This window comes from Camelus ferus, chromosome 24, assembly GCF_009834535.1.
Source record: "Camelus ferus isolate YT-003-E chromosome 24, BCGSAC_Cfer_1.0, whole genome shotgun sequence".
NCBI classification, from domain to species: Eukaryota; Metazoa; Chordata; class Mammalia; order Artiodactyla; family Camelidae; genus Camelus; species Camelus ferus.
This window is the reverse complement of record NC_045719.1, coordinates 18184121-18207957: the sequence shown is the minus strand read 5'-3', so window position 1 is coordinate 18207957 and position 23837 is coordinate 18184121. Positions and strand designations below refer to the sequence as shown.

General features: G+C 37.0%; 1 protein-coding gene and 1 long non-coding RNA gene across 2 annotated transcripts in view; one reads left to right on the top strand and one right to left on the bottom strand.

The window, feature by feature from the left end:
* The window catches only part of KIAA1328 (KIAA1328 ortholog), a 168568-nt gene that overhangs the window by 8864 nt on the left and 135867 nt on the right, over positions 1-23837 (bottom strand).
* On the top strand, positions 11265-22522 carry LOC116659565. Its single transcript, XR_004314928.1, has 3 exons — positions 11265-11276; positions 12206-12212; positions 21432-22522. It is a non-coding gene; the product is annotated as an uncharacterized LOC116659565 (long non-coding RNA).

Below are 23837 nucleotides of genomic sequence, written 5' to 3'. Positions count from 1 at the left end.
ATTTTAAAGTTAATTTTTCTTTGTAATTGAAGATATAGTAATAGAAAGCATAACAGGCATTTTGAAATATCTGCAAATCATTAAGTGACTTTTGGTTTCCTGCATGACCTCTACAAGTTACAGGACACGCCAGAGAAAGCACTGAAATGGCTTTGTACAAATTTAAGTTTATATACATACATAAGACTAATGTGTATGAAGAGTTAAATCATTTTAGTAAAGTTGTTCCATAAGAATCATCGCTCTAGATATACTAAAATTTATATTTTGAAATAATTTATCAGAAATCTATCCAAATGTTTCACAGCCTGTAAAATATTCTTAACAGTTCCAGTGTCAGTTGCAACAGCAGAAAGTTCTTTCTCAAAATTAAAAATTACCAAAATTTATGTGTGATCTTTCGTTTGCCAAGAGCAACTAATCTTTTAATTATATCACTTAAAATAAAGTTGCTAAAAGAATAAACTTTGATGATATAATAAATGAATTTGAAGAAACGTGAACCAAAAAAATCTTATGATCAACCAAGTTACCACATTAATAAAGCATTATTATTTATTGTATTATATAAAATTATGACATAAAATATATTTTTGCTATCTATAGGGTTATGATATTATTCATGTTATCACCCATTGTCTTATAAATTTCTTCTTCTTAAAGGAAAGTGTTTTGTAATTTTAGTACCTTGAACTGCATTTATTTCATCCTATCTTTTGAATAACGGATTTTCATTTTGCACTGGTCTTGTAAGTTGTGTAGCTGACCTGGCCCTTACGTCCCAGGTAAGACCAGATTACCATCTCAGGCATGGAAATGTCATGTTTTTAGTATGGCATAAAAACCTGTAAATTGAAATCCTTTTTAGCAGTTTACAGTTTTTACTCTCATAGCACCAAGCCAATATTCCAATACAGTTGTCTCTGTCATTCAAAACAATGGTTTCTGTGTTCAACCGAAACATCTTTGTTTAAAGGGTAAGCCAGCGCACCAGGTAACTGCTTTCCGAGAAAGTTCGTTTATAAGTAAGACAGAAGGAATAGGCTTTGTTTGAACTTTTCTGGGAGCACGTGGCAAACCTTGCAGTAATGCTCATCTCTCCATGTAGACCATTAAATTAAAAAAAAATCAGAAACAATGGAAAGCCTATATTTTTCTATACAATTTCAAAATTTTGCTCTATACAACATGGGGAGAGGTATTGTAAATGAAGACATTAAACCAGCCTTCCTCTCTACTAAAAAGCAGAACCAGAATAACTGGGGGTCAGGCAGTGTATCAGAAATCAGTCTTTCAGTGATGCAAGTTGAAATCCAGAGTAACAATAAGACTTTGTGCTTAAAGACTGATTTGATAATTATTAGATAATTTGAAATAATGTTGTGGGCTTCAGACTTCTTTATAGTACTTTTATTCACATACAGTATAGTAAAAATATCTTTATAATACGGAAAGAGTGACTCACAGCACCACAGAAAGTTAAATGTACTATATTAGTCAGGATAAGTTAGGCTATGCAGCAGTAACAAATTCACCTCCAAATTCCAATGGCTTACTCTAATGAACTTATCTACAAAACAGAAATAGACTCACAGACATAGTAAACAATCTTATGGTTACTGGGGGCGGGGGAAGGAGGTGGGAAGGGATAGACTGCAAGTTTGAAGTTTGCAATATTAACTAGTATATACAAAATAGATAAACAACAAGTTTCTTCTGTATAGCACAGGGAACTATAGTCAATGTCTTGTAGTAACCTATAAAGAAAAAGAATATGAAAACAAATTTATGTATATACATGAATGACTGAAACATTATGCTGTACACGAGAAATTGACACATTGTAAAGTGACTATACTTCAATTAAAAAATTTTTCCAATGGCTTAACACAACTCAAAGATATCTTGTGCTTATGCCATGTGCTCAAAGTAGGTCTTGGCAGATTGCAGCGCTACTGTCTTATGACAGCATCTCCCAGAGCCTGTGAGCTTCTCTGTTGTCTTGGCAGGGAAGACAGACTGAAGAACTGTACAAAGGTTTTCCACAGCATGGATGCAACATAACACTTCTCCTTACATCTGACTGGCCAGAACCAGTCATGCTCCAGAAGGGAGGAGAACTGGATCCTGGCGAACACCAGTAATGGCCACACCCACTGAGGAATGGGTCTTAGACAGAATTTTGGATAATTCTCTTATTTTACCAATGAAGAAGCTGAGGCCCAGAGAGCTAGAAGTGAACTGCTGGGAGTCACACAACAACTGAGTGGCAGAGCAAAGTGGTTTTTAGCCCAGGCCCCTTGACTTCCTAGACTAGTATATCTTTGATCTTTCCATCAAGATAAATAAGATGTGTAACTAGCATAAAAGTAAAAGAAGAAAATGGTTGCTGTTTCCAACTAGATTTTATTTTAAAAATATAGTATGATTAGTTGTAACTCAGTGTGAACACACCCATACTCCTATTCAACTGGTCTAACTTTTCACCAACAATTTAATCTACCCTAAAGTACAAATGCTTATCTCCATGGTTCTCCTGTTACCATAAAAAACTCCACTTCTCTTGAAGTCACCTTCAATCATGGATTACACTGTGGCAGAAGAATCAGAAAGTGTGGTAGCCAGGGACTCAGATATCAGTGGTACCTCATAGCTAATTTTGTTCAGTAAATGTTTTAACAGTTCTTTTGCTATAAGGAAAGATCAAATAATTTGGCAGATGAAAAGCAACAAAATAGCAAAGATTATTTTAAAAACCAAAGCTTGAGAAATCACCCAATTTTACAGAAGAATTATATATGCAATCAAGCAAAATAAAAAATGAATTCCCATGGCATTTTGTACTAAATACCAGCAAAGAGCAGTGTGTTTATCAAATTGTGCTCTGTGAGCAGTGGGCCTTAGTCAGCTGGGGTGACATGTGACAGAAGGCTATAAAGTTGATTAACTTGGCCTGACCCTGATGGGGATATTTGGTATTCAAATAATTTAAAGGACTATACAACTTATTTAAATTCATAAAATACCATCCCTTGAAAAACTAAGACTATATTTTAGCTAGAGGCATAAACTATGTTGGCCTTTCTTGTCTCTGCACTGCACAGAGCCAGTACTCCTGAGTTACCTAAGCACACAGGTTGACTTTAACAGCTTCATTATGGAGCAGTGATAAGCAGAAGGCTTATTTGGTCTCTTCTGCCAGTCCCATCCAGGACTCAATTTGAACTTGGCTGTACTAGCATTAATTCTGTCCTCCCAGAGCTCTCTTCCCAGTTTTGTCTGCCTCTGAGCTAGTAAGAAACTTAAGACATCCATGGGGAGGATGTAGCCTCTGAAGACTTGACTTGGCTCAATGCCATCAACTCAAGAAAGGGACAGTCTGACACGCTGTCTGAGAATATTGGCACAAGGCTGGGAAATGAATCGATTTCATGGTCCATTCCATCAGCTGCACTGGATGAAGACCTAAACATGATGCAGGAGCTTTCCCCTCCCACTCTTGTTTCCATCCTTGGTGATTTCAGTAGACCTCTTCTGATTAACTTCATCTTCTCTTACCTTTTAAATGATGGAATGACCCAGGGCTTAATTCTTGACCCTGAAGTCTTAGATGATTCCATTCATTCTCACAACTTTTAATAACATCATTTATCAATGACTCCTAAATGTATAGCTCCAATGTCAACCTTGCTGTAGAGTTCCAGACTCTTACACCCAACTGTTGTCTGATATGTCCACTGGATGTGTGATAGACACTTCAAACTACCCAAAACAGAACTCTTACTTATTTTTTCCCCCCAAATTCCACTCCTCTCCATCAACCCAACTGCTCAGACCTAACCCCTGCTGTTACGCTCGATTCCTACCTCTGGGACAGTGCATGGGTTGAATCCCTTGCTATTCTCTCAGGTCTTATTTTTTTGGTTTTGTCTTTCAATAGTTATGAGAGTAGGGTCATTACTTTGTTTACGCTAATATCTCCAGTGCCAAGAATGGTATCTGACGCAAGGTAAGGTGCTAAATATTTGTTGAAGAAAATGACTGGTCCCATGGCTTAAGTTTTAGCTCCTTCCTCCACAGGCGGCTTTTTTGATCTTTGGATCTTTTAAAAAATTACAATATATTTCAAACATTATGAAAGCATTACTCATCCATACTTCTTGTTCTCCGCTTATGAAAAAGGACAGTATACACATGGACTATGCAAATTAATTTTTCAATTAATATATTGGGAATACTTTCCTCAATTTTTTACAACATTATTTTTAATGATTTATAACATTGATTAATGATTTATAACATTATTTTTTAATGATTTCAGATTACTTTGTCTCCTGGATGCACTCTAATTTATTTAACCAATCCCCTATTGAAGAGCACTTAGGTTAGGTCCAAGGTCTTCTGAGACTAAATCAGCTATGTCTCTCATTACATTTTTTTCAATCAGTCAATGCGCAAAGGGTATTCTCTACTCCAATCCGTCATAAATTAGCAAAGTATTACTATCCCTATTATGTTATATAGTATTACTTTCTTTTCCCCCCGACTCTTTCCATGTCCCCATTGCTTCTGGAGCTTTTGCTTTATGATATATTCAGCTGTATTTTTTGTACTCTTCTTAGAGTACTTCTTACATCTCCTGTTTTAACCTGGCTCTTTCTTGAGGTCAGTGCTTCCCCTACATCCTTCTCAGGGAGAACTGTTTATACTCAACATACCTTTCGCATGTCAGGGTCAAGGTGTAGTAACTGGGATCATCATTGCTTCCATTTTTTGCTTTTTATTATTATTCTCCCAGTCTCTCATTAAACTCTTATTGCTCTGAAGATCTTGTCATCTGCTCTACCATCCTCAACCTCTCTTATCTAAATCATCTATTTACCCATTCACTCTGAATCACTGATGATGTTAACCCTTGATTCAGTCTTCTCCTTCAATTCAGCTGTTACCATCATCCCTGCTCATGTCAACATTACAGGAGTGAACGCCAGCCAACACTCTGACTTAGTTCTTTGATCTCTCAGGTCAAGACTTTCTCAGCAAGCCTTTCTCTTTATATCCTGGAACTTGTGACCAATTAAAATAATATCTCTTCTGAATTCAGTAATTCAAATATCCCACTACTTCCTCATGCCCACATCTTACCCTAAGGCTTGTTTTTTCAACTATTCCCACTATCTCTGCCTATTGGTCTCAACAGATCATTAATTCAAACAATCATTGTTCTAAGAACTGGGAATAACGTGGTGAGCAAGACAGCTAAAATCTCTGTCCAGGTGGGTCCATTAATGGCATACTTTCTTCCTAACCCTTTTATCTCTTATTAAATTTAAATTTCATGGTCCAGCATTCCAAACACTCTTTTAACAATACTCTTAAAAACACATCCTCTGTCTTTTTGTCCCCTCCTCTAAATCTGGCAAAATCACAATACTGCAGAAATCCAAATGTCTGCCTTTTCTGTGAATTATAGTTGGGACACTTACTGTAAATAGGACAAAATCAAAGAAACAAGCAAACAAACAAAGAGGAGGTCTAATATAGATTCCTAGTCACTAAACTTAAGTGGGAGCTAAACATCTTCCGACAGAGCTACTGGATTTCTCTAATCAGCTCTCCTGTTGTCCTCATTTTCCTTTCTCACAAATTATCCTAAACAGATAGCCTTGCTTCCCACTTCAGAGAAAGGAGGTCATTAAAGAGAAATTGTCTTCACTTTGTGAAGTCTACAAGTCTTTCAGCACCCATCATTTCCTCCTTTCATGTTGAAGGAAGTGGTCCTTCTCTTAGACTAGGGTGATCACTCCATTTGTGCTTCGTAGGAACCTTTCAGTATTGACTGTCCACTCTAGAACTTTCAATCTTTTCCTGTTTGCTAGATAACTAAGAGCCCTTAAGAAGTTCTTTCCTTTCCTTAATCAAACCATTTCTCTCTCTCTCTTTTTTTTTTTCCAATCTGGCTTTCATCTCCTACCACTTGACTAAAATTGAAATCACCACATTCACTAATGCCCCTCATGATGCTAAATCCAATGGACATTTTGTAGTCCCTGTTTTACGTAACGGCTCTGCAGCATTCAATGTAGCAGACTACTTCTTCATAAACTCTAAACTATTTTATTGAAGTAAAACATACATACAGAAAGGTACACCTATTTAAAGCATTTTATTTATCAATTCATCACATGATAGACATGGGGTTGTTTCTATCTTTTGGCTACTGTGAACAGTGCTGCTGTGAACACTCATGTACACGTTTTTAGCAGAGACATATGTTTTCATTTTCTTCGGGTAGATACCTAGGGGTGGGATTATAAACTCAATGTCTAACCTTTCAAGGAACTGCCAGACTGTTTTCCAAAGTGGGTGTACCACTTCATGTCAGTATTTGGAGACTATTAAGCTTCTTCAGAGAAGACTCTTCCAGTATTCTGTTTGGGAGGGAGACGTGGTCTACTTCTAGGACAGGGAAGGAGGCTGACCTTTCCATTTGTAGATTTGACTTCATCCCATTTTCAGTGCTACTCAACTCATCTCATCTTCCAAAGTATCTGATATTCCTGAGTCTTCTCTTCTCTACTGAATCTCTCCAGAGAATTCAATACCCGTCTTTTGCCAGGGACTAATATTCTACATATGGTACTGTGGCAGCAGAACTGGGTTTTTTGATTCTTGCTTCAAATGTCCCTCTCATACTATTTTCAGTTCTACCCCATATCACCACTCTTCATGGTTCACATTGCGTCTAATTCCCAAACCTTTACAAAGTTCTGTGGTATCAATCTCTTTTCGTTTGAATACCTTTCTCAGTGCTTCCAATGTGGTAGCTTTCTCTATCTTGTTTAATATTACTAATCCTCCATTCATTTTCCATTTTCCAAAAATGTATATAAATCTCTGGTATATTGATGAATCTTCTCCCATTTATTTTCATGGATTTATACCTTTAAAAACATTCATTTACTCTCATTTTACTGGTGTCTCAGGAAATAGAAGAGATAAATGTAAGTGCTCAATTAATCATCCTAGCTAGGAAATATATTTGCAGAAAGGTTCTATAAATTTCTAAGTTTATTATTAGGAATTTCTGAATTTTTTCACTGCTATTATAAATGCATCACCACCCCCTGCTATATCTTTTAAATAGCTAATGCTGGTGTCAAGATTTACACAGTAATTGAGTTTTTTACATTATCAAACTCTCTTAATTCCTTAAATTATTTTTTCAATTGATTTTTATCGGGTTTTATGGGTGGACAGTTACATTGAATACAGATAATGATAAAGTTTATGTGTTTTCCCATATTTGCATTATTTTTTCTTATATTATTGTACTGGCTAGAACTTCAAGGGCAATGCTAAAACTACAAGTTTTATAGGTACCTTTGTATAATTCTGATCTAATAGGAATTATTCTACCTTTTTTTTTTTTTACTATTTAGCATTTTTCATCTAGATATTCTTTATTATGATAAGAAGTATTTTCTCTTTCGGCTTACTAAAGTCAGGAATGAAAAATTAATTTTATCAAGTAACTTTTCAATATATACTAAGATGATAATATAATGTTTCTTTTTTGATATATTGTTAAGAAATATTCTATTTTTGACTTTCAAAATAGTAACCGCATTTAAATTCCTGGAATATATTCTACTTGGTTATATAGTATTATTCTTTACATTTATTCTTGAATTAGATTTTTATGATTATTTTAGGGTTTAAAAATCTGTATTTATAGGGGGAACATAATCTATATTTATTTAAATTTGCTTATAGTCCTTCTTACGGTTCTTTACATCCCTATATATGATTCTTACTGCAGTGGCGGAAAAGAAATGGTACCAATTCAAGAAAGAATGAATTTATAAAGGGGGCAGAAGGATAACCAATTACCACACTGGGCTAGGAGTCCTAAAACAGGTCTTCTCAAGAATCCTAGAATAGTTCCTCTCAAAAGTTCTCTACTTTTTAATTGCTAAAGCAAACTTAGGCTGGCATTTAGGTTTCTGAAAAATAGAAGATACAGCATATTTTATAAGTGCTTCACAATCATTTGTCAAACATCAGCAAAAAGGTTAGTAAGAAAAAGGAGTGGTCTCAAACCTGTGTATGAGACTGTCGACTTCACAGGAGAACTATTCACAGAGATGCAGAGAAAGTCAGATATACGAAGGCACAGGATGACCTTTCTAACTCTTGTTCTCCATTCAACAGAGGTGTTGTCACAAAAAGAGTCTGCAACTCTAACTTAACATATTTCTTCCTGAAGTGCTTATAAGCCAAAGAGTGAATACTATGCAAAGTCACTTGCACCTTGGAGGGAGGCTAAAGAATTTACCAGAAAGATAATGGGCATATGGGAGATCCTTCAATCAAAAATAATTTTAATATAACATATTACAAGGCACAAATAACAATAAAATCTCCTGGTCATGTTATTTTATTTATATTTTCCTATAATAATGAAAGCTATGGTTATTCATCATTTTATTCATCAGCAGCTACTTTGAGGAAGATATTTTAGTTTATTATGTGTTATTGAATCATTAGTGTCAATGGCAACGTTTATTTGTCCTCGTGATCTTAACCATCATCAGTTCCATGAACTTTTGATACAAGGGGTGAATATCCTGACCTGCCACACAACAGTTCAGTAGCTCCTCTCTTTTCAGTGCTGAATGATATTCCATTGTCTGCATGTATTATTCACATCATTATTTACCCATCCACATTCTGAAGGGCATCTCGGTTGCTTCTAAGTTTTCGCTATTATGAATAAAGCTGCTATAAACATCTATGTACAGGTTTTTGTGTGGATATCAGTTTTCAGCCTTTTTGGGTAAATGTCAAGGAGCATGATTACTGGATCATAGGGCAAGAATATATCTAGTCTTGTAAGAAACTGCCAAATTGTGTTCCAAATTGTGGCTGTGCTATTTTGCATTTCCACCAGCAATGAATGAGAGTTCCTGCTGCTCCACATCCGCACCAGCATTTACTGTTGTCACTGTTTCAGACTTAGGCCATTTCAGTGGTATCTCATGGTCGTTTTAATCTGCATTTCCCTGATAACTAAACATGTGGGCATCTTTTCATATGCTTATTTTCCATCGGTATATCTTCTTCACAAAGTTATCTGTTAAGATCTTTGGTCCATTTTATGATCTGATCATTAGCTTTCTTACTGTTGTGCTGTAAAGATTCTTTGTATATTTTGGACAATAGTTCTTGATCAGATGTGCGTTTTGCAAATATTTTCTCCCGGTCTGTGGCTTGCCTTCTCATTCTCTTGACATTGTCTTTTGCAGAGCAGAAGTTTTTAATTTTAGTGAAGTCCATCTTATCAATTCTCTCTTTCATGGATGGTACCTTTGGTGTGGTATTTAAGGAGAAATCATTATACCCAAGGCCATCTAGGTTTTCTCCTGTTATCTTCTAGGAGTTTTATAGTTTTGCATTTTACATTTGGAGTTCTTTTATGTGGAAGGTGGAAGGTCTGTGTTCAGACCCATCTTTTTGCACATGGATGTCTAGTTGTTTCAGGCTATCTTTGAGCATTTGTTGAAAGGTTATCTTTGCTCCACTGTATCGCCTTTGCTCCTTTATCAAGACTGGTTCATTATACTTATGTGGGCTCTCTATTCTGTCTATTCTTTCGGTAAAAGACTGTCCCTATGCAAGCAATGTACTTGATCTCAGAGATTTTGATACAGAAAGAAAATTTGGGCAAATCTGATAATTTATGCAATTATAAAAATGAAATTATTTAAGGAGAATTTCTTTTCTGTCACTGTAGTAAGAGCTACACACAGGTTAAAAAAATATACCACCCCTGCTCCCCTGTCTGTACTTTTAAGTATTGGGGAACTTGACATCTTAATTATTTTCTGGCATCTTAATCATTTTGTGAAATCATGAGGTTAGATAATGGCCATTTAATATAAAATATTCTTTTTCCTATGGAATTATAGCTTCCTAGTAATTATGAATTAAAGCCTAGTTTAATATGGCTGGAAGCCAGAATGACAAGTGAAATTTATGGACCCCAACCTTGGTTATCTTGAGAGAAAAGCACTGTTAGCTTGGAGTCAAAGAATGTTACCTGCGAGGCTCCAGTAGGAAAAGCAGTAAATTGACTTCTGGGGAACATAACACAGAAACCAAAACAGAGGGGAAAGGCTTGCTTGTAAAGTCTGCTAGGCCAAAGAGATGCCAGGTACCCTGTTTATTAGCGTACACTTAAGTTCAAGGCACATATGGACATGTATCCATTCCGTTTTATGCTACACATTATTGAAAACATTCTATGACATTAATAATTCATCAGTGCATTGTTTGAAATTTAAGATTACAAAATTAAATGGTAGTGTTTTGTTTTATGACTGTTTGTACTTTCAAAAAGAAAGACAATATGGTAGATGGACTTTATATGAACCTATTAGTGAGAACAGCCCAACAGAAAGGAAACACCCCCGCCCCTACACATACAGTTTCTCTGTGTGTGCCGCAGGCTGTTGCCTTTAGTTTAAGTAAAACCAGGTGCTCAGGGCTGCATTAGTGGGGACAGCATGAGCCAGACAGGAAGGTGTTCTGCTTGCTCTCAGTGTCAGAGCTGAAGCCGGGAGACCTGAACTGACTGTACGCAAGCTGAAACAGAAATTCTTTGGAAGAGACCTCAGATACTTGCAATTTAACATAGTAGATTATACCCTTCTACCCTGTGGTCACAGAGAAGGTGATACAGGTTGGCAGAGGGCAAAATCATGAAACAACAGAAACTGGGGATATACAGTTAAAGAGCTCACCCACTTTGCTGATGAATCCAGCAACCCCCTATGGGTTTTTCAGGATTATGGATTCACTGTTTCCCTAATTCTGGATTCAGCTGCATACAGAGGCATGTGTTGGTTAATATATGACCCCCCAACTGGTTATAGTCTGTGACATCTTGGATGAAAATTAGAGATGGGGGAACATCCAGTCTTTTGGGGTCAAAAAGAGCAACAATACACAATGCCTGTCCTGAAAGAGGCAATTGCCCAACTCCCCTGTTAAATGCAAAATGGAAAGCTGCTGGGGAAGCAGCTGATATGCTGTGAACGCAAGTCATGGTGGACTGGCATTACGGTTACCAGGATGTCCTCCTAATGAACATGCCTGACCAGGCCACGGGGAGAGATGTGACTTCAGTGCACCTAACGTTCCTCCCATGTTGCCTGGTGATGAGGAGGGGGTAGGGGGTGGGTGTGGATAAGAAATAGCGCAAGAAACCATATGTGATTTACTGTCCCAGCTTCTTTCACTGGGCTTTACTGATGCCAGGAAAATTAGAAGGGTTCAGTAGAAAGCGAGGAAAGGAAGAGGAGTCAACAGGGGAAAAAACGAGAGTAGCCAAACAGGGTGAAAATATTTCCACTGTTGTAAACACATGGAATGGAAAAAGCAGAAATTGATGGGGAAGAAACCAGAGTTTTGACAGAACATTACCAACACTGGGGAACCCACGGCTCTGGCAGTAACAAGACCCAGACAGATCAACTACCTACCCCAGTTTGGAAAAATTTAGAAAATTGGATGACAAGGAAAAGCACAAGAAATTTGATATTAAAGTAACAAGAGGTGTCAGTAAGAAAGACCGAAACTGATGAAGACTGATGGGACGGCCAGGATCTCCTGGCTCACGCCAGCTGGCACTGGGCCAGCATGGAAACTGAACCTGACATCCCTTGTTTGGGTCAAAGTTAATGATAAATGGAAGGAAGGAGGTAAAGAATAAATAAACGGAGTATGCTAAGGTGAAGGTCCAATATTATTTTGATGTCTTAAGAGAGGCTCAGAGCAAGACAATAATATTCTTTCTTAGCTCAAACTCCAGGTGCCCAGAAGATAAAGCAATATGGCTTGCCAAAGCTGCCCCTGCCCCTGAAAACTGACAAAGCAGAATGGCAAGTGGCAAATAGGACTGGGATCCTCCAGTAAGCTCCTTGGTCTTGCGCTACTCCGGACCAGGAAGATTACATTTAATTGTTTTTTTTTTTCTCCTCGACAAAGAAATTCATTCTAATTGTGTGATTTAACTTTAATACATATTTTCCTCATCTGAAAGATAGATGAAGGGGTCGTGTTTAGAATATGCCATATGCTTTATAGCAGCGATTTATACTTCTGATTAAATTTGTGTGTGGATCCAACAAAGAATAAAAAGGAGAAAAGTTTTATGGGAAACACAATCACACTGCAGCACTCCTAACATAACTTAGGAGAGAAACACAGACATTCTCATTCCAACCATCAGCCTTGCTAAGAGGTCTATCTCGGCGATTTTATTACTGCTAAATCCCATGCACCTCTTTCTTATTTATTCATGGGATAGTTAACACCAAGAAGAGTTTTTAAACTCCCAGGTATTTCACAATTTAGAAAAACGTAGCCTAAAAAAAGAGAAACATATAAGAAGTGAAGGAAAAAAAGGATAGGAAGGAAATATACTAAACACTAAAATATTACCAATGGTGTATAAAGTGGGTGGAAGGATTGTAAGTAGTTTTAAATGTCACTTTAAAAAATATAAATTACCATCACAATTGTCCCAAGTAAGCGTGAGTGCTTACTTAAGTGATTGCTGCCACATCGCTGGTGTCAGTGCCTTTAAAAACTCATTAGCAAACAGATTCTTGAATGGATCTTCCCTCGCCCCTGTGGAACAGCTCTCTAAAAAGGGCTGCAGTCAGCATTATTGGGGAGTGAATGCCAGGTGCCCATGCTGTAGCAGACTGACCTCATTCAGCAGTTAAACCTGGCTGGGACCACAGGCTGAAGGTGGTGGCAAGAAAGTAAATTTGAAATAGCTCATTATAGCCTATGCACTATCTCATAATTTTTGTAAAGGCTAAATGATCCCTTAGAAGTTAATGTTAAATAATTTATGATAATTAGCTATAATTCTAATTCTGTGATATCTTTGAGCTTAAACCTCTGGTATGGAAAACTTCCATATGTGAGCTTTTAACTTCATTTAAAAAAAAAATTCACTTAAATCAAATATCCAATTTAAATGATAAGTTCCGATTTGTTTCCACCTTGTTTGCTATTACCTTTTTTCAGACTCTTCCTTACACTGACAGCTTTCTCTACTACAATGTTTCCTTTTCTTTTGCAAATAAACAGTTGTGTAAAGGAGAAATTTTAATTTCTTTGCCAGCAATGACTGGTTAAAAAAAGATCTTGGCCCCAGTCTGATTATTTCTGATACCCAAACACTTGGAGATACCTTGTGTTTCAATCAGTAAATTCATGATAATTTGCACTAATGAAAAAGTACCAGTAACCAATGTTAACAGAGGGTTTTTTTTTCTCTCTTTTATGCCTTGAGGCCACATTCAACCATATGGAAAGCCATATTAGCTGAAAAATAATTATTTTTTTCCCCTTGATAAAAGCTTCTTGCTAACAGATTTTTATCTGTCTCTGTTTGGAGATCTCAAATGGATCAACTTTACTTTTTTTCAATCTAAAATGAATGTGACACACGGATTTGCCCTTTATGCAACAACAGGAGCAGAGAGGGCACAAAAGACTGTGAAGTCTGCAGGGCGTGAAATTAAAATGTTCACACTGATACAAAAGGCTCCTCTGAAGTAACGGTACCATGCTACAGTCCTAGTGTGAACCCTTCCGGCTTGAATAAATCAGTGCCACGCGACCTACAGTCGTACCTCAGTAGAAACATTCTGCTGTTCACAAAAATATTTATATTCAAAGGGAGAAGATAAAAGAACTGGGGCAAGCTGTGGTGAAGCAGAAACTTACTGAAGGGGACAGATCTGGAAAAGCTACCGAGCTCCAGCAGCACCTGGACGAGGAGCAAAGGGAGACTGCAGTCCTGGCAGAGGGTGGCTCCCCTATGAACCTCACAGCAGTACCGCCGACTCCTCACTCTCCTACTGTCCTGGGCGTCCTGGTTCCCAGTGGTTCCCGAGCCAGCTCCAGTCTTGGTTCAGCCACTAATTAGCCTCGGACCAAGGAAGAAACGGCCTCTCATGTGTAACAGTGATCACTCTCCCCTTGCCGGCCAAAGGCTTACATTCCAACCAAGCTTTTATTATATATTATATATTATATATAATAAATTATGTATTATAATTATAATATTTTATAATTATACATTATATATTGTTTGTGCGTATATATTATACACACAAATACATATGTAATATATATTATATAATTAGTATATTATGTATAATATAATATAATTATATATTATATTATTATATATTATGTTATATATTATATAATAATAATAAATTATATATTATAAATAATAAATTATATATAATAATATTATATATATTGTATATTTATTATATATATATACAACCAAGCTTATATTATTATAAGCAGTTAGGGACGAGTACCAAGCAACAAGATGATGAACTTCCAATCTCAGTAATCGTCTTACTTCAGTATGCCCTCATATCAGAAAGAAAATCAATGAAAGACTTGGCAAGTAAACAGGTAATGCACTGGCCAATTACTCTTGAGTTTCAAGACCAACTTGGAATCTTTCTTTCATGGGTAATGTTAGGATTTGTACAGCAAGTGGCTCATTCATATTCTCTAAAAAGGTATAGAAGACATCTTCCAGAAGTCTTAAGGGAAATGAAAATAACAATATTCATGTATTTCCCCTTTACTATTTATAAAGAACTTTTATATGTACCTGTCTCTTAATTTTTGTGGTTAAACTCACAAAAATTTCCAGATGATACAAAATGTTGAAATGAATTTCTCTGTAAGAAATAAAGAAAAGCTAGGCTGAAAGAAAAAAATAAAAAAGGACTGTCATATCTCTTTTGGTGGGGAGCTTATCTCATTAATATCAAAAGCAAATCATTTATGGGGGGAAATACATAAAGTGTTAAATATATTCAAAGTGGTGTGTGTATATATATATATATTTGAATATATAAACAGTGTATAGAAGTGTCCAGCTGAGCTGAAAAACACATTAGTCAATGACCTTTAACTACTACATTATTCTCTATCTTCTTCATTATAAGAATTCTTGTTGATAAAGTCTTTGATTTACTCAGTGGCATTCTTGGCACTCTTCTGCACGATCCTGACCATTCTTTTCCTAAGGCAAAGCATGCCGCCTATACTAATACACAGTCACCTTTTTCAATATGACTAATGACCTCAATTTGGACTTCAAGGATACTAATTTTTTTCTCTTTTTCTCCTGGTGTCCTTCCTAAAGTAAGACACAATTTCGTTTAAGCACCAAAAATGAAAAAAGCCTTCAGTAAACACATGTTCACAGAGCATAATCTCAGGGAATGTGAAGTGTACCTGGCCCTGTCGACAGGGAAGGCCAGAGACACCCACGGAACTTCTCTTCGCTGTGCTGTGAATGACGTGGTGCCAAGTCTGCTTATCTACTTAGCATTTCTAAGCTACTGGATGGAATAAAAACCAAAGATTTTAAAAAGAAGTTTGAACCATGTTACTGTGAAATCAATTATTTAATTACTTTTGAAAATATTCATCTATTAATTATTTTATCTTCAAAATGTGTAAAGTACTCTGAAATCAAGAAATAGGCACCCATGTTTTCATTTTGATTTTCTCTCTAAACAAAGGGTAAGATTCAGACATAGGATGGACGGCTGGAAAACTTGGGTCCCATGTGGTCAGGGACTGTGGTAGGGTTTTGCCCTGCTAAGCTGTAAAGGCAGGATGAATCCAAGTCTTTGCACTTTAATTCTAAAGCCCTTTCCTATAAGCCCTGCTGCCTGTCTGCATTCAAGAGTTTTAACTTGAGAAAATCCAAACAAAAAACTAGCCACAGGCCAAAGCAGAGCTTTAGAAGAAGCTCTGTGAATGGCTGAGCACAAGAAAACAGAATGGGGTATATTCTATACGCACTAAGTGAACACAATCATGAGACATTACCTAAGCAATCAAATTCCAATGCAAAGAACATGCTGACACTGGTCACCAATGAGAATCTGCTGTCCTCCAGCCTGGAAACCTCCTGAAAACCTAGACATTTCCAATTCTTATAAAATGGGAAAATCTTCCAGTAGATGAAAATGCAAAAAGTTTTAGGAAGTAAATGAAGCACAACAAACGTATAAGCTGGTACAAACCATGATTCTTTTGCAGACGTGGAGAAGAACTGAAGTAAAATAGTTGTCTCCATGAATGTATGAACTGGTCAACTTAAAAGAAAACATTTGCGGGGGAGGGTATAGCTCAAGTGGTAGAGCCCACGCTTAGCATGCATGAGGTCCCGGGTTCAATCCCCAGTATCTCCTCCAAAAATAAATAAATAAATAAACAAACCTAATTACCTGCCCTGCCCCCAACAAAAAACATTTAAAAAGAAATAAGGAAACATTTGTTTTGTGATCATGCATTCATTTTCATTCATCCAACAAATATTTATTAAATGTCTATTATGAGCCAGGCTCTGCTCTAGCACAGGGAAATAGCAATAAATAGAAATCTTTGTCCTCATGAATTTACATTCTACGTGGCATAGGACAGGGAGATGACAAATAAAACACATCAATAAACTGTATAGTACATTGGAAGGTGATAAGTACTATGAGAAAGGATAAATCAGAGAAGGAGGAAAGAGGTAGAAAACATTAGGAGTGATTTCCTTAGGAGCCTTTCTCCTGTTTGCTGAGGGTTCCCTCATAGATAGAATGATGTGTCCATAAGCATTTTATGGAAAAGGATGCCGTCAATAATATGTCTTAGGGATCAGTTTCCAATTTAAACAGTTGAGATTGATAAGTGGAATTCTTCAAGGTCTTCTTAATCATTTCTTTTTTCACTGCAGGGTTATTATTGTATTCTGATAGTCCCTTGGGGAGAGGATGACAATGGCTAAAGAAAATTGCTAATGGAAAGGAAAGGCCCTGGGGCAGGTTGAGGGCAGAAAGGAGGAAGGGAGAATGCTGGTGTGCAGGAGTTAGGTAGTGAAAAGACAGGCAGCTCCAGAGCAGGGGCTTCCAAATGTGTGTCTTTAGACCAAGTACATCAGAGCCATCGGGGAAAAAGAAATACACATTGCTGGTGCCCATTCCTGGCAATTCTGATTCAATGAATCTGGGCGAGGCCTAGAGATAGGTACTTTGACAAAGATTCCTAAGTGATTCCAGTGTGCAGACAGATTTCAGAACTCTGCTCGGAAGGGAACTAAGCCCTTTCAGAATTTTTATAAAGGGCTAATTATGGGAAGAAATCCACTATCAGTAACTTTGAAAGCAGGGTCATTCAGTTCACTTCTAGGCTACACTTCAGAGCACTGCCCCTCAGCACATTTGGTAGATGCCCCCCAAAAGTCTTGTTGCCCAGACCACAGAGAAAGAAGCTAACACTGAGTGCACGCTGCGGCCAGCACCAAGTTAAGGCTTTGCACACCTAGTTACATTTAATCCTCTGAGCAAATCTGCAAGGTAGTTAGTGATATTCTTATTTTCACACGAGGAATCAGGCTCAGGGAGATAAAGGAACAGGCGTGTTCGCAAGCACGTCTGCGTGGTGAATATTAAAAAATACAGCCCTATTGCCTTTGATATGAACTGCACCCTATTCCTAATCTTTTGTCAGGGAACTCACATAGAGCTTGGGATCACGCTGGCAAGGTTCAAACGTGAGCTTTGTTCTCATTGCCTGTCTGGCCTTGGGAAGTTCCACAGCGATAGCTATGACTTAGCCATATGCCAGGACTGTGCTTAGTGCTTTATGTAAACTGTCTTGCTTAATCATCATAAGACTGCAAGGGAGATGTTATTATCCCCATTTAATAGATTAAATTAAGTGATTAGTTCAAAACCACAGAGGCTAGCATTCAAACCTAGGCCTATAAACCTCGGTGTTACAGTGATTACCCCTGGGCTCTTCGCTGTTCTCTAATTGCCTCTCTGAGCTTTCCTTTCTCATGACTGTTTTAAGGATTACATTAGGTAACATACATAAACGAATTTTTATACAAGTGTCTAGGACGGCGAGGGACACTCAACAAATGTTTCTTAACATTGAGGTTTAGGGAATTTGATGACCTTGGACCAAGTGAACAACTCTAAAACAGCAGTTCATGAGGGGAGAAACTGTGAAATGATCGCAGGAACTGGCAATGCTGCACAGATGTCACCAATCACAGCGTTTTTCAGAGTTCAGGGTCTCCTGGAGGAGATCCACCAAGGAAGCATAATCCTCACCTATTGCTGGCTCAACAAAGAGATAACATAATTATGTCATATGTTCCAAGGGTAACCTTCGTTTTTTTGCGACTACCTGGAACTGCAGAGTGCAAACTTTTGAAATGCGTTTACTTCCAATAAATGTGTGCCCTTTGTTTTCCTTTTAAATATTTTTTTTAAAATTCTGTAATACATTATTGTTGTAGAACATCTGGAAAATGTAGGAAAGTGCGAAAAACAGCTCTTATAATCCCTTCACCTAGAATTTAGAGAGATTCCCTGACGCCAAGGACTAGAAAGTGACCAGTAAAGCTGCTGTAATGTACACCTTTCCTGTGCGGTATGTTCCTCCTGTGTCAAGGATGTCTTGACAAGTTTCTCGAGCTGAATTCACTTCTTGGAATTATACTGTGTCTTCATCATTTCTACCTGTCCTATTTATTTCAGTTTTCTTAATTTGCACACTCTATAAGCAGTGTGCGCAAGATGAATGGATGATTTTATTAATGGCTTTTAACGGTGGGAATCACAGTAACAGCCCAACATCATGGCTTAACTAAAAGCAACATCTTTTCCTCCAACACATAAGAATTGCCATGCATTCAACTGTTCTTGTTAGCAAGGCACCTGCTGGCAGGGAATTTCACTTTATCAACCCAGTTTAAATAAAACCCCTTTTGAATGGCTGGGCTTTTCGTTCTCCTGATATGGAAGACAGTTATATTTGTAACTTCATTTTTTCTTTTACATCAACCCATTGTTTTCTGAAGCTTTCATATTATCCCTTTTTATTGTCGTCATTTTATGTACAATGTTTTATTAAGTTTTGTTTTTATTTTGTTGTTTACAATATACACAAAATGGAAAAGTTATAGTAAATGCTACTTTGATTGTGTGCAGTGCGTGAACTGTTACTTGGAGGGCAGATAAAGCCAAGATGATAGTTCTTGGCCTAGGAGCCCACGTTTTTGGAAGTCATTTTGAAAAATCTAAGAGGAAAACCTATCTAATACTTCGAAACTGAGTTTTAATAGTCATTAAAGGAGCTTTACAGTGATATGTAATGTGTATGAACACACATTATGAATGGATATAGCTGAACAAGCCCAACGAATAGTAGCCAGAGTTGACCTGTATGGTCATGACTCATGGGCTCTATTGTACAGTGGCAGTGAGGTCTGCTGCTCAAACCTACCACGTGAAGCCAAGCAGTACCTGTAAGGCTCTAGTTTGAGGTTTGGGATTTTAGTTTAGTACCTTTCTCTCCATCTTGGGAAAATAACACATTATTGTGTGCTAGGCACTTGCGGAAATTTGGTTAAGTACTAAAAATATTTGTGTGAATGTATAGGTGAGAAAAAGTCTGATTTTTTTTGAAGAAAGATTTTGTTACAGTTAGGATTCTGGGCACAAGCGCAAGAAAGCATTGTAATTTGGCTGCTGTGTGTAAGGGACACAGCACTTCCCTTCTCTGTAAGACTGCGTTTCTTCATATCAAGTTATACAAACAAATTCTAACTCTTGAAGTAAGTCTGTCCAATTCCTACTGTAAACCAGAATTTTATCAGCTTAGTGCTTACACCTCAGAACCAAATCCAAGTTCCACACAGTGTGGAAGAATGAAAAAAAAACACTGAAATTTGGGATCAGAAGCACCGCATTCAGGTCTTCTCTGCTTCCTTACTGTGTGACCTTGGACAGTCACTTGGTCTCCTTCAGTTCTCATTTCCTCATTGTAAAATACTCCTACTTACCTCTTGGGGCTTGAGTGTGATTTAAATGAGACAATGCATGTTAAATTGTTCTGACAGCTCTAAGGTGCCATGCCAAGGACTGTGAACAGGTAATTATAATTTTCAGCATTATATTTTTGTTACTAGTATAATAGAAATGTTTTTCTTGTGAAGGTTTTGAATCCCCTGGCAGCTGTCAATCCAGAATTTTGCTGCCAGAGATAAAACAGATCCTTGTTATAATCAGGAACAGCATATTTACACTGATTTTCCCTTCTTTGTAATCTGAGTGGTTCCTGGCAATGTACAGTGGGAAACTAAACAATGCTTAAACTGCCCAGGGGCCAAAGCCTTCGTTTATAACCCACAGGGAAAGAAGAGGGACAAATGCAGGAAGAGTTGTCCCCCTCCCTGGCACAGCAGAGGACCAAGCTACCACCAGCTGTCCAAGCACTTTTTAAAGGCTGTACCATCACATCTAGAGCTGGAAGCAACTGGATTTTCATGTCAAGCTACTTAAGGTGAAAATAAAGATTAAAAAAACACTCATTAAAAAAATAAAAACTGTAGATATTATACAACATGATGTTTTGATATATACATATGCATAATGAAATTACTACAGTCAAGCTAATTAACATATCCATCTCTCTGTATAATTATAATTATTTTTCTATGTGTGGTAACAGCACCTGAAATCTACTCTTTTAGCAAATTTCCACTATTTTAATACAGTATTGCTAACTATAGTCACCACGCTGTACATTAGATTTCTGGACTTAATCATCCCGCATAACTGCAACTTTGTGCCCTTTGACCAACATCCCATTTCCTCCACCTTCCCACTCCCAGTAACCACCACTCTACTCTCTGCTTCTATGACTTGGCCATTTTAGATTCCACATCTAAGTGAGATCATGCAGTATTTTTGTGTCTAGCTTATTTCACTTAACAGATCTTTTTTTAAGGCTGAATAATATTCCATAGTCCATTCATATATTGATAGAGACTCAGGTTGTTTCCACACCTTGGCTACTGTGAATAATGCTGGAATGACCATGAGGGTGCAGATATCTCTCTGAGGTACTTATTTTATTTCCTCCATATATATATCCAAAAGTGGAACTGCTGGATCATATGGTAGCTCTATTTTAGTTTTTGAGGAACCTCCATATGTTTTTCATAATAGTCGTACCAATTTACATTCCCACCAACAGTATATAAGAGTTCCCTTTTCTCCACATCTTTGCCAATATTTGTTATCTTTTTGATAACAGCCATCCCAACAGGTATAAGGTGATATCTCATTGTGGTTTTGATTTGCATTTACCTGATGATTAGTAAGGCTGACCATCTTTTCTTTTCTTTTCTTTTTTTAACTTTTTTTTATTGAGTGATAGTCATTTTACAATGTTGTGTCAAAGAGCATCTTTTCATTAAGCTGTTGGAATCTGTATGTATATCTTCTTTGAAAAAGTTCAGCATCTATTCAGGATTAAAAACTCTCAATAAAATACATATAGAAGGAAATTTCCTCAATATAATAAAGCCCACTTATGAAAAGGCCACAGCTAACATCATACTCAAGGGGGAAACACTGAAATCTTTCCCTCTAGGATTTGGTACAAAGCAAGGATGCTTGTTCTTGCCACTTCCATTCAACAAAGGGAGGGAGGGAGGAAGGAAGGAAGTAAACGGTGTCTAAATAGTTAAGCAGTAAATTTATCTCTTCAAGTGGCATGTAGGAAACCCTAAAGACTCCACACACACATGCACAAAAACCTGTTAGAAGTAAGGAATGAATTCAGTAAAGTTGCAGGATAGAAAATTGAGATACAAAAATCAGCTGTCTCTTTACACCAATAATGATCTATTAGAAGAGGAAATCAAGCAAAAAATATGATAGTGTCAAAAAGAATAAAATACTTAGGAATAAATTTAATCAATGAGGTGAAATATTTGTACATTGAAGACTATACAACATTGATGAAAAGAACTGAAGAGGACACAAGGAGACAGAAAGATACCCTGTGTTTATGGATTGGAATAATTAATATTGTTAAAACGTCTACAGCACCCAAAGTGATATACAGATTCAATATAATCTCTATCAAAATTTCAATAACATTTTTCACAGAAATAGAAAAAGCAATCTTAAAATTTACATGGAACCTAAAAGGCTCTGAATAGCTAAAGCAATCTTGAGAAAGAACAAAGTTGGAGGAATCACTTCTTGATTTCAAATTATATTATAAATCTATAGTAATCAAAACAGTATGGTACTGGCATAAAAAAACACACGGACTCATGGGACAGAACCAAGAACCCCAAAACAAATCCAAGCATAAACAGTCAACTAGTTTTCAACAAGGGCGCCAACAACATGCAACAGGGAAAGGAGAGCCTCTTCAATAAATGATGCTGGGAAAACTGGACCCTCATCTTACACTACATACAAAAATTAACTCAAGATGGATTTCAGACTGAAATGTAAGACCAGAGACTGTAAAACTCCTAGAAGAAAACACAGGAGAAAAGCTCCTGACATCAACCTTTGAAATAAGTTTTTGGCTGTGGCAGCAAAAGCTCAAGCAACAAGAGCAAAAATAAACAGGTGGGACTACATCAAACGACAGAGCTTCTGCACCGCAGAGGAAACAGCTGACAAAGTGAAACAGCAACCTATGGACTGGGATAAAATATCTGCAAACTATACATCTGATAAGTACGCATAAGGAACTCTTACAGCTCATAGCAAAAAGCAAATAGTCTGTTTAAAAGATGGGCAAAGGACCTGGATAGACATTTTCCCAAAGGAAAACAGTATCTTCAAAACAGAGAGAAGTTTAAGCTCTAGATTGCAGGGTACTTGGATCCTTCCTAGCCTGGGCTTGAGAGTGTGGTTGCAAGTCTCCAATATTCTGAGCCTGGGTTCCTTGATCCCAACCTCAGTGGGCAAGGAGTCTCCATGAGCCACGTTCAAGTCAGCTGTGAGCATGACTGTGCCCCGGTAATTGTGCTGTGGGAAGTTCAGCAAGGTGTAAACTTACAGCAAAAATTTCAGAACACATTAAGTATAAGGTTTGATAGCAAAAGGACCTTTTTTCTTTAAAAAAAAAGAAACAAAGCTATTATTTTTTTAAAGTCCCCAAATAACCTATTAAGTCCTTCAAAGTACTTACACAAATTTCCATCCCCCCTCAACAAAACACAAGTTCTACAAAATTATCCCCCATGACATAACTCAAAAAACAAAACAAAGTAAAACAAAAACCTTCAACTTGGTGTTGTGATGAAAACTAATTTTTCTGAAAAAAGCTAGAGAGGTGAACAGTACTTCTTAGAAATAGGCTAACTTCAGTTCACCAAATTCACTAATTAAGCATGATTTGTTGAGATCTGCCTCTCTCTCCTCACATCTCACAGGAGACACAAGAAAGAGGCCAAGAGAACTAGTCTTAACACTTATGAGTCAGGGAAAAACAGAGAAGGGGCCATAGTAACTTTTTACTTCAAGGACTGAGTCTGTTTATCAGTTTGTTATCATGTGATTGAGAGATAGAAACTCCACTAGTATTTAAAAAAGTGACAAGATTTCTGTTTCATTAAATAATCCAGAAGATATTGTCTTCATTTTAATATAAAATGTCTCAGATCTACATACCTGAATAGAAAAAGACAGCAACATATAAAAAATACACAGCATGTAATAGACTTTTTTCCCCAGTCAAATTTGAAATAAAAGATTTGAGGATCCAAAGCTACATTAATGCAAATATCTGCCTGTTGCAAGTATACTTTTTGATTAAATTGGCATACATCAAGTACAATTAGAAAGGTTATTTATAACGAAGAACTACATAATTCTGCATCTTAATGGGGA